This window comes from Nelumbo lutea, chromosome 1, assembly GCF_056320005.1.
Source record: "Nelumbo lutea isolate HS-2025 chromosome 1, American lotus-T2T, whole genome shotgun sequence".
NCBI lineage: Eukaryota > Viridiplantae > Streptophyta > Magnoliopsida > Proteales > Nelumbonaceae > Nelumbo > Nelumbo lutea.
Genome location: NC_142684.1, coordinates 216,083,517 through 216,096,003, shown reverse-complemented (window position 1 = coordinate 216,096,003; position 12,487 = coordinate 216,083,517). Strand labels below are relative to the sequence as shown.

General features: G+C 37.9%; 1 pseudogene; it reads left to right on the top strand.

Moving 5' to 3' along the window:
- Window positions 1-8,682: 8,682 nt before the first annotated feature.
- On the top strand, window positions 8,683-10,216 carry LOC148880961 (ESCRT-related protein CHMP1-like; annotated as a pseudogene).
- The last annotated feature ends 2,271 nt before the right edge of the window (window positions 10,217-12,487 follow it).

Below are 12,487 nucleotides of genomic sequence, written 5' to 3'. Positions count from 1 at the left end.
GGCCTCCGAAGCGCGATGTGAGACGCCTGTGAGGCGCCAGGTGTGATGAGCAGATCCGGTTTTATGGTCTCCTAGTGACTAGAAATGGACGCCTCCACGTTTACAATTAAATGCTCAAATCGTTTTCCCTAAAATTTTTTGGATTGAACTCTAATCTCGGCAAGTGTTCAAACACAAAGATAGTGAAATATTTTAGGCTCGGTTTGATTTGCAGGAATAAGGGTCTGGAATTGGAATTAGAACGGGCTATTTTGATTTTAATTGTTTGGTTGGATAGAATTAGAATTAGAATGAGCTATTTCGATTCCAACTATTTGGTTGGAAAAATCGAAAAGTCCTGCTGATTTTAGTTCTTATTTCCATTCCTATCTGAATCAAACAGATTATGAGAATAAACTATTTTGATTGCAATTTCAACTGCAAACCAAACAGACTCTTAATTCATCTTTTTGATTTGGCCTCTGTAACTGATGGATAAATGGAGCGTGCTTAATTAACACTTACATGGTCTTCAAGAATCATGACTATCGATTAATTTGATTTGAAGAGAAGTCCATAAACTCACTCTATACATTTCTAAACTGGAAGTTTCTAGCCAATTAATATTCTGAATGACAGATCAGATCCGAATTGAATCCGATACCGATCCGTTAAGAGACAAATTCAGATATCCCTCTTGATCTTAATAAATTGGATCGGATCAGAAAAAAATGATCTGTTAACTTAACAAGTCGAATTTAACTGATCTGATCCATTGTGACCCGATCCAATCCCTTAATTATAAAATATTTTATATTATATCCATTGTGACCCGATCCAATCCCATAATTATGAAATATTTTATATTATATTATTTATATAATTATATAAATAATATAATATATTATTTATATTATATAATATAAATATAATTCTAATTGGGAATCAGATATCCGATAATATATTTGAATTCGAATTCAAATGATGCTTTTTAAAATCAGACGAATCCTTATCAGATTCGGATCAGTCGAATTTTCTTGATCGGATATGCACCAAATTATTTCATATTCAATGCTTGCGTCGCGAGTTTTCATTTTAATAAATTAATTAATTAGATTTGATTTCTCACTTATGAGATGATTTTTCATGTGACTAGATTTATATGAATTCACAGGCGTAATTGACACGTGGTGGGCTTACCGGAATACATGGCTAATTTTAACCGCTAGATATATGAACAAATAGCCAACCCAATGAGTCCTCAATTTGGTGGATGATTCGATCGGCCACATCATCCATCAATATGAAGTTAGAAAATAAATATGAAAGTGTTGTCAAGCTTTCTAATGGAGCTATGTGATCATGGCAGTATCCTGTTGTCGGATCATTTCCAGGTGGTCCATGATTCAGAGGCCGAAGTGGAGGATTTTTGTTGGATGAAGACTTGGATGTCAAGTTGGGGGTAAATTGGGTGCCGAGATAGATTGATTGTTGAGTTGGGTAGTTCTTCACGTGGAAACTGAGTCCTTCTAAGAGATGTTCCTCATAAACAAAGAACTTGTTTGACTCGTGATCCGAGGGGTACTGACCCAAGAGAATGTTGTACACGTGATTATCAGGGAACTGGTAGTGGGAAGCTAAGGCCTACAACCTTTCAGTAGACATAGTGGAAGGGCCGAAGCAATCCGACTTCCAGCTAAGACGCGAGGTGGACGCCCCTGTTCGGACACCTCACGGTATTGACCCGACGTGTCTGTCCTATCCGAAGTGAAATCCGGATCTTCAACCGAACCATTTGCCCTAGTAGGACTGAAATCTTCAACATAGGGCGAGGTGCCCACCTCGGCCCTAGCAGACTCATTGCTCCCATCAAGAAGGTTATCTATACTATGGCTAGATATATCGGACTAGAAGGAAAAAAGACAACAACAAAAGTAGAGAAAAATGAACTCGCCGAGAAGATCGTAGGAAGCGAGATGACCTCAGACACAAGGGCAATTAACACTGATCTGGAAGACTTGAGCACGACCTCAACAACTCGACCACACAGTTTACGACGAGAAAAATGGGCCCCTTCAACCCCTATTTATAGCCACCATAATCGAGGTTCAATGGCCAAGATCTGCATGATCCAACGGCTCCTATGAAAATCGTCTACACGCCACCCGAGATTGAAATCAGTTGAGTGCGTGTTTTGACGCCCACGGAGTTTATAAACGGCATGATGTTTGCGCATACCTGATACACAATATGGGTCATTTCCTAGTCGAGCCAAGTGGTCATACATGTCCGACTGAAGATTCGCCCTCCGTACCATCTAGACATCGTGCCAAATCCACCTGGGCTCGTCATGAACTCCCCACAGTGGGTCAAGACCTCTGGCACGAGGAGTGGGGGGCAATTGATGAGGGGTGATTTGGCCCAACCTAGTAAGTAAAGGACACATGGACACGACCTGCCAGTAGGTTGACAACTTAGCAAGGAGAGCCTTGTTTGCAATTCGGGAGGCCAAGTGTTCGGACACCTTGGTACCAAAGCCACTTCGGCACCCGAGTACTGAAGTGACATGTAATTGACTCCAGAAGCTTCTCAACGGACTCCAAATCTCTCGGGATCATGCCGCGTAACAACAAGTCTTATCCTCTCATCGCCCGGATTGACAGGTAATGATAAACTTCATTGACTGATATGCTACTCTCCTTCTAAAGCGGAACAGATCCCATCTACGCGGGCCAAGGATCTCGGAGCCGTTTTGTGAGACCTACGGCAACTCAACTATATAAGGGGCATCGGCCCCCAAGACGCAAGACACGCGATTAAGTGCATTCTAGCTCTCCTATTTCTCAAACTCTCATCTTGCAATCACAGTTACTGACTTAAGCATCGGAGGGACCTTTTCGGGTTAGCCACCCTGTGTTCTCTGGTCCTCATTTTCTTTGTAGTTCGAGCAACCTACTTGGCAACAAACGTCTGAACTACCCTACAACTAAGAGCATCCAGCTCACGCAGTAACACTATGTATGATTGAGTGCGAAGCTAGGGGCACAACTTGGGTGGGCTCTACTTGACAATTTGTTAAAATTTGAATGAATCCGACTCAAAAGAGATCCAAAATTTTCAAATTAGACACCCATTTTGTGCTATAAAACAGTTTTAGGGCATGGCTAAAACTATGAATAATGACCTTGGATTTTATGGATTTTTGTTTTAGTATGTATACATACGTATATGTACACATGGTGGAGTCAAGAAAGTTTTATGAAGGGGCCAAAACTTATGAATGTGTCATATGAAAAGGCAATCATTGGGTGAGAAGTGAGGAAAGGGAAAAACTCACATATTAAGGGTAGGGAATTTTGGACCACACGGGGGCATGGTTCCCCTGGTCCCCTGAGGCTCCGCCCTTGTATGTACATAAATGAAAAGATGGTTATATAAAAATATATACAATCAACTCACTCAAGCCCAATTGGTCCAACCTCAGTTGTGTTTGATTGAACTTGGGTTGCATCTGAGTTGATAAATTTGCACTTAACCTTGAGTTGAGCCAGGCTCAAACCCGAGCTTTGCACCCATAGGATTGGGCTTTCAACCCGATCCAACCTGCCCGAGTTGCACCCCTATTAAATAGACATCATCAATAACAACAAAATGAAAACTACATCAAAATAGTAAGTTATGATAAGCAGAGGCTTAACATAAGAGCTCAGATCTCTTACCCACAAAATATTTCACATTCATACAATGACAGTGTCTTGTGAATATGGATATTTTTCTTTTTCTTTTTATTATTATTTTTGTTTCAAGGCTGCACAACAGGGATAGCCCATCCCCAAACCCATAATTCCCCCCACCCACCCAGGTGCAGGTGGGATTTGACCCCAAGTCTCCACGACCATCGTCAAGAAATCTTACCAGTTGGCACCTTGCTTGTGAATATGGGTATAGAAACAGTTTGTGGGTAAGAGATCCGGAGTTGGTAGGTGAAAATAAACACCTCAAAGTTTAGATGCTATTCATACTCTCTAGCTAAGGCCTAAATCCAATGTTTCAACAAAAAGACATTTTTTATTTCGGATTTTGAGGTTAATTAAGTGGAGTTTGAGGGCGTGAAATGTTTTATAAATGATTAATGAAATGTGGTTAATTAATTCAATGGGATTTCATTTGGTACCTTGGTTCAATAATTCACAACAAACGTACCTTGGTACCTTGGTGGAATTAAAATATAATTTGGACAAGATTGAGGGATTAGGAGTCTTATGATGATGATGATGATGATGATGATGATGAGTAATAATAATAGAATTGTTTGCTGGTGTTTGAAATGAAACATTTTGAGAAAAATGATTTAAGAATGGGAGAATGACGGTTCAAGATTCTTAGGCCTAAAGTACAATTGTGGTAGGTGCCAGGAATTATGCCAATTCATGAACCGGCATTGATGTTAGAATGGGGTTATTTGACATTTTGAGTGATTATAGGTTACAGTAGAATTCAGAAATTTGCAATAGGCCTTTCCGTATTTTTCCGTTTAGGAATGTACCATTGTTATCAATAATGCTAATAAGCTTTTTATCATTTTCTTGTCTCTAATAATTTCAGCTCTGTTGTTTTATATATCATAATCAGTAGCCCGGGTTTGCCGAAGTTACATCACTTACGTGGACACCATCCTCTCTCTCTCTCTCTCTCTCTCTTATTTTTTTGGTATTTACATCATCTTCTTTTTCGATCGTCATTTTGGATGTATGCTGGGCCTCACATGATGTGTGGGTTTCTTCTGAAAACCCATATTCCAACTTTTTTTCTTTAATCTTTTCGTTTTTCCTAGCTCTCAGCTCGAGTGATTAAGCAAAAGCAGGGCAATGAGCATATGATGATTAATTGATTAGATTAAGTGGTAGTTAAAAAGGATTCTAACTTTTTTCATCATTTCCCTTTCTCTTCTCTCCACTCTTTCATAATCCTTATCTTAGGTTTTGCTTTTCCAAAGAGATCTTCATAGGGAAGCATCGATCCTTCATTGGTTTTTGGCTGTGTTAAAATTAAAGGACGAAAAACTTTTTAATTTCTTTTCTCATTCAATCCTGCTTTTTTTTTTTTTTATAATATAATTACACGTGGCAAGTGAGGAACTATATAATTCAATTTTGAAAATGGGTCCACACGAGTAACCACCACCGCTGAAAACGGATAATTAGAGTGGACTTGTGGTTAATTCATGTGGCCTCGCTTCAATCTTCATCACTTGTTTACTTGCCATGAATAATGCATGGCATCAACCATGGACCACTTCAATCACAAACCGAAGCTTGGTTTCGGTATCTTTCCCAAATCCAGACCCCCAAAAGAAAAAAAAAAAAAGAACAAGTGATGAGAGAGAGAGAGAATCCATATGATATTAGGTAAAGCTTTGATTGTTTGTTTTCTGCATTTATTGTATGAAATTGATAAAACCAGGTCCTAAACATTTCACCAAAAAAGGGGGAAAGAAGAACTTTCAATGAATTTTATTTGAGGATGATGGGAGTTTTACTATATCCTTTCCAACTTATTCCTCATTGTTATTATTTTGCCTTTGTGAAAAGAAGAAGATTACCAAGTGTGTGTATTTCCTTTTCCACGAAAAAGGAAATAACAAATTATGGAAGATAACGATGCTAAATTTTTCTAATATGAATTTCCCATGACATGAGAAAATTAAAGGCGGTACGTAACAAGGGATAACCAATCACCTCTTAATTGATCATATATTCATTTTTACTATACGCAACAAAAACAATCCAATTAATTAGGGATAGGGATGGATTCCAGTCAAATAGACCGAATTAAATATTTGGCTATTCGAACTCAGTTTGCCAAAAAAAAACATAAGCCTTAAGCATGGTTTGAACCGGAAAGTTGAGCTTGAGTTTGGTTCGACTCTAAAGCTTGTAAGTTCGAACTTGATTCGGCTCAAGCTTGATTGTAAGCCAAGCTAAAAATATATATTTTTATTTTATTTATAAAAAATTAAGAATTATAAAAATTAGTCATTATTATATATAAAAGATTAAAAATATTATATATATATATATATATATATAAAAGATTAAAAATATTATATATATATATATATATATATATATATATATATATATATATATATATATATATTATATATATATGTGAGATTTGCGAGCTTTATGAACCGAGCTATATTAGGCTCGAGTTCAACCCAACTAAAAAACAATTTAAATTAGGCTTTTCACAAGTCAAACTCAATAAGTTGTGAAAGGCTCGATTCATTTCCACCCTAATTAGAGAGTGCTTTGATTGGTATTTGTGTGTGTGTGTTTTCAATGTTGCATTTAGGCACCGTTTGCTTTTCGGTAAGTTACTTACCAGGTAAATGCATCTATCTGAGTAAGTTTTTCATGAGAAACACTTAACTGGGTAAGTGCATTTACCCATGTTTTTTATTTTTATTTTTCATGTAAATAAGGCAATGAATATTTTAGCCATAAAAATCCATTATTACAAAAAGGGCATTTTTATCCCAAGTGATGGCAACTTTCCCCCTAGGTGAGAAAGTTATTTAACCAAAGTTATTTTCTCAGGTAAGTGATACCTAGGAAAATAAACTTTCTCTGATCCCCACATAAATCTAAAAAAATAACATGAAATTCTTAGTCAATGGGAATCAAAATCCCATTGACCAACTTTTCCCCTCTCCGAAAAAAGAACTCCCCCTTAAGGGTCTGTTTGATTGCTAAGAAAATTGGATTGAGAAAGGATGGGATGAGAAAAGGAAAATTTATTTTCTCAGTTAGTTATAATGTGTTTGTTTGCTGAAAAAAAAAATTGTGAGAAAATCCACTTTCTAATGTTTGTTTTGCAAGAATTTTTTTTTGAGCTGATTGTCGCCAGCAATTAGAGACAGAATTTCGGATCGTCGGCAGCAAGATTGGATCCAGAAATCTGAAATTGCTAGAGATTTCAACAGTCCTGAGATAATCGACAACCATTGAGACACGAAATTAAACGTCGTGAGGTAGAGATTGTCGGATTCGTTGTCGGCATCGGTGTCGGGTATCCCCCGAAATGGAACGCCAATAGAGCCATCGAGTTCTTTGGATTGCTCAGCACAAGGATCGCAGTCTGCTTCATTATGATCTTTGGCGTGTTCAACTGTTCCATGCTGGGATTGGGGCTCAGAAGCGAGACAGAGCTTTCTCCCGTTTTGTTTGGAACAACCACTGTCTCCAACGCCTTCCTCTTGTTTGAAATTAGGGTTAGGGTTAGGATTTGAGCTAGTGGGGGTGGTGGTGCTGGAGATGCAAGATAGAGCTTTCTCCCGTTTGCGAAGGAGAATCCTAAAATCTTTGAGGGAAATGCGAGGGATTGGCATGAGCCATCGCCGAGGGATGTCGGGCACCCTATGCAGGTTCCCTCTGTACAGTGAGATTGCCACCATCTTTTGATGTTTCTCGGCCGCCTGAAGGCGAAGGGCACCACCTTCATGAGGGAATGCCTTTTTTCTTTGTCCGATTGAAATCTATTTTACACCGCATCCCACCTTGTATTAGATTGCTCAGCTTGCATTTTCTTATCATTTTCTTTTCTCACCGGGGTCGCACTGTTTTGGTGCGACCTCGCTCACTTAATTTTGGAATCCCGTATCCCTCTTGTTTCTCATCCCAAAACACTATTTACCAGTAAACAAACACAAGAAAGGAAGGATAATTTAGGAATATTCTCTTTTCTCATTCCTTTCTCAACAATCAAACAGACCCTAAGAGATCGTGTTGCTGACACTATTTTATTTTATTTTTTTAAAAACAAAAATAAAAACAAAACAATTGTCTTATATATATGCAAAAAACCATTGTAAATAATAATTATAAAGTGGATACACTTTAACACTACTTTGACATTTCAGCAAAAAACAGGAACAGTTCCTGAGTTGTCACATTCAAATTAAAGCCAACAATAATTCGTTTAATGACAAAACTAAAATTATTATTTTAACAGGGCGTTGCTGATATATAATCGAGCTTATATATATATATATATAAGGAAATATAAACTAATGCCGTTAATAATTTTATTTTTATATGTAAATATGTGATGATATTCCAAATTTTATTTATTTTTAGATTAAAAATGAAATATAAAAAAAGGAGTGGGATGGAAAGAAAAGTGAAACATTCCATGTGATGATACGGACATGTGATGCTGGATGCTGCGACTGGAGGCAATGACCACCGTTAAGGGAATGAGTTTTGTTGAATGATTGATTTTCCTGTTTTCGCGACCCTAACCTATTGCCGTTAATAATAATAGTAATAATAATAATATTATGATCAGAGAATTATACCGTTAAACTCACGGGGGAGTGATAACAGCTGTCTTTGAAATTGAATGCGGTGGTGCAAATAAATAATTGAGAAGTCAATGATACTCTCAGTTCAGTCAACGTTTCGTATACGGAGTTAAAAAAACTAAAAAAAGGTTAAATTACAAAATCCCCCTGTACTATGGGTCTGTGACAAAGATCTCCCTTTATTTGTTTTGTGACAAAGACCTTCTCAATACTATGTCCGTGAGATAAATACCTACTTCTGTTAGTCTTTCATCCAAAAAAACGGCTACAATATTTTTTCATCCTCATATTACCCTTGTAATAACTAGAGAAAAACACTGTTCACCTTCCCCATATCGATATTTCATCAAATCAAAACCGATAAGAACGAAAGAACCAACTCCTCTCTTTTCACCAAAAGAAGAAAAAAAAATAATTCCTCTTCTTTGTCAGCATACTAATACTAGGATAGGATTATAGTTCACGATCTGGGTTTTCTAGAATGGGGAAGGAGAAACTAATGGAGCAAATATTCCAGCTGAAGCTCACATCAAAATCGTTGGTTAGGCAAGCGAAGAAGTGTGAGCAAGAAGAGAAATCAAAGAAGACCAAAGTAAAGAAAGCGATTGAGAAGGGCAACATGGATGGTTCAAGGATCTATGCTCAAAACACGATCAGAAAGTGCAATGAATAGCTCAACTATCTACGCCTCGCATCCCGCCTTGACACTGTACTAGCATGACTCGGGAGCCAGAGCAACCTGCAGACAGTTGGGAAGTTGATGAGCGGAATAGTGAAGTCACTTGAAGGGGCGCTTTCTGTTGGGAACATGGAGAAGATATCTCAGACCATGGATCGATTCGAAAAGGGTTTTGTAAACATGGAGGTGCAAGCTAGTTTCATGGAGAAGTCAATGGCGTGCACCACAACTCTGTCAAATCCTGAAGAGGAGGTGGGGTCCTTGATGCAACAAGTAGCCGATGATTATGGGTTGGAGGTGATGGATCGACTTTTATTGATGTATCGATTTTTATTGACTAAGTACCTCGTCATTTGGTCTGCTTCCAAGTGGCCGATGACTCAGGCCGAAGTGGAGAACTTTGGTTGCCGAGCTGAATCGAGCTGGGTAGGCTAGGTGGCGAGCTGATTATAAGGCCAAGCTGCCTGTGAGGTGCCGGGCTGACCAGGTGCCAAGCTGGATTGATGAGCTTCGTTGCTCTTTAGAGACCTGCAAGGAACCAAATGTCAGAGGACCAGGGGTGGCTAATTCGGCGAGGTCGCTCCGATGCTTAAGTCAGCACTCTCATAGTAGATTGCGAGTTAAAAATCACACAATATGAGAGCTAGAATTTGCTTACTTGCTTATTTGCCTACTTTTTTTTTTCCTGTCATTGGGGTTGGTGCCTTTATATACGCCTTGCTCACGTACCACCCTCGAGATCTCCGGGAGGTCGTGTCTAACTGGTTCGAGATCCTCGGAGGTATCTGTCATGCACATTGACCATCTTCCGGAATGAGGGCCAACCTCCAAGGATCGTGGGGTATGCATGCCGAATTTGTCGACGAGCACGTCTCGCAGGCCGCCAGGTCGGTGCCTGGGACAGGCCGCCAAGTTGGACACCATCAACTTGGCAAATTGTTGCTTGAGTGGTTTCGGGTGTCACCTAATTGTTCCGATGTGCCATGTGTCACAATGTAATTGGAGGGCCAAATCCACCCTCATCAGGAGGTATCTCTGAAACTCCCACAGGCCGGGAATAAAACAATTGAGCTGAAGGAGAAAGGATCAATAGTTTCCGAGGAGGAGCTGAATAGGAGATTGCAGACTTGAAAGCCAAAGGCTAATCTCTCTCTTTCTCTCTCATCAAATGATCAAATATGAGTATGACCATGTTTGATGAGTTGTTTCTAACTTTCTATGTTTGTTAGTATCTTTAGAATTGATTAGCAAATTAGCAATCAAAAATTCATTTTTATAAAGAAATTTTATTCTGTTAGAAAAAAAGCATTCAATGAAGATGGGGGCAAAAATATAGGGCAACAACATTGTTGGTTCTCTTTGCTATGGGAAAGATGATCGACGAGCTTGTTTCAGTTATTTGATTGTAGAGTCTCGCTCTTCTTCTCTCACTGTTGACTTACTTGCTATACCTTTTTCTTCTTCTCTTTCGATACGTAGAATTTCTTTAGGATTAGTTGTGGGTTCTGAAGAATCTCCGAAGCTCGGGACTGTAATTGGTATCGATCTTGGGACGACTTATTCGTATGTTGGTGTCTACCGGAATAGATACGTTGAGATTACAGCGAACGATCAAGGGAATCGGATCACCCCCTCGTAGGTTGCATTTACAGACACCGAGCGTCTCATTGTAGAGGCGGTCAAGAATCAAGCGTCTCTCAACGCCGAATGGACCATGTTTGATGTTAAGAGACGTAAAGAAGAAAAGAAAGGGAAAACAATAATTTAAATACGTTTTAAGAGAAAAAGGACAAAAAACGAAAATAGAAAGAGTTTAATAAGGTATTTTGGTAATTTAACATATTCTGTCATCTGATTTAACGGTCAAAGAGAGTTTTTATCACACGGTTATACTACAGGGGTTTTTGTTGCAAAACAAAGTATAAGGGGGTTTTATCACAGACCTCAAAATACAGGGGGCTCTTTATAATTTACTCAAAAAAAAAGAAAAAATCTCTAAAAGTACAAATATATATATCCACGTCACGGAGAAAACAAAGGCAATCAACCAAGACCAAGAAGGAGCCCCTGTTTGTAGTCCAAGAATTGATAGGGTAGATGGGTCCCACGAATACAAAAAGGAGACAACCAGTAGTGAATAATATCGCAACACGTGTAAAGTGCTCGCCACTTTTGAATTTTTGTTGAGAAATGGTAGTGTCAGTGTGTGAAGTAGTAGCCCCTAGAATCTAGATTCTAATTCAAATGATGAAACGTGGATGATCGCCTCTCGTGACGATACCCAATCATAACTCATAAGATTGACAGGACCCCACCCATATTATGGTTGTTTTATGGAATGCAACAATTCAGTATTCCAAATTTTAAAGCGTGAAAATTCAGTATTTAACGTTAACTGGCATTTGAAAGATGCATAAATGCTTTTTGAGTGTTATTTAATTTTCTTTATCAAGTATTTAAACATTGACAAAAAATTAGCGGTCCCAAGTTCTTGTCTCTTTTATTTAATAAAGTTGAGATCATCAAAATGTCCATTCAAATTTGTCCCCAATTTTTTTAATTGGAAAAGACAAGGATTTGTGACACTCAAAAGGTATTTGTGTCTTTTTTAAATGTCACTTAACGATTGATTAACACCTAGTTAACAATAAATAATGAATTATTACGTTTTAAAAGTTAAAATACTAAATTATCACATTTTAAAATCCAGAGACCAAAAAAACATTAAACTCAAATTATAGGTTGCTAATTGGAAAATTTCCCTTGTTTTATTATGCAGAAGGGCGAAGGCCCACACTACCGCTCCACGAGTGGGTTAGGTGTTGGTTTAATTTGAATGTTCAAGTTCAACAACATCTGGGGGAGGTTTAAGATATTGAATGCATCAGTGCGTATCTTAAGATTTTATATATTAGCTTTTAGGATTATAACTGACAGAGAAATTTAGATTGTCCTTGTCCCAGAATATACTTGTTATTTTTTTTTTCTTTTTTGGAGGGGGAGAAGGGAATCAATTCATGTGACGTCTAAAGTCGTATTTGGTCACCAATTCTACTTCACGGAATCATTATAAATTAAATAAAATTATCCCTTTTCTTAGTGCAGAATCTCATCCATTGATGAATGATGCATGGGTGTTTGTTAGACAAATATGAATCAATGGGAGAGATGGACCACTAGTATTCCAGCATTTCTTTCCCACCCAGATTGGTTTATTGAATTCACAGAAGAATTCTTCTTGCAATTAAAGATACAAGTGTTAGCAGACTGAAATTAAGGTATAGTGGAGTGGTTTTCTTTTAATTTAATATAACAAATGAAACTTGATTACTATGAAGAAACCCAACATTTGTTTAAAATGAGAGTGAAATATCGTTAAAACAAAGTCACTAAACAAATCTTGGATTGGTCTGAAAAAGTAGGTAACATCCACAACTAAACACTTGTTTGATTCCAAAAAG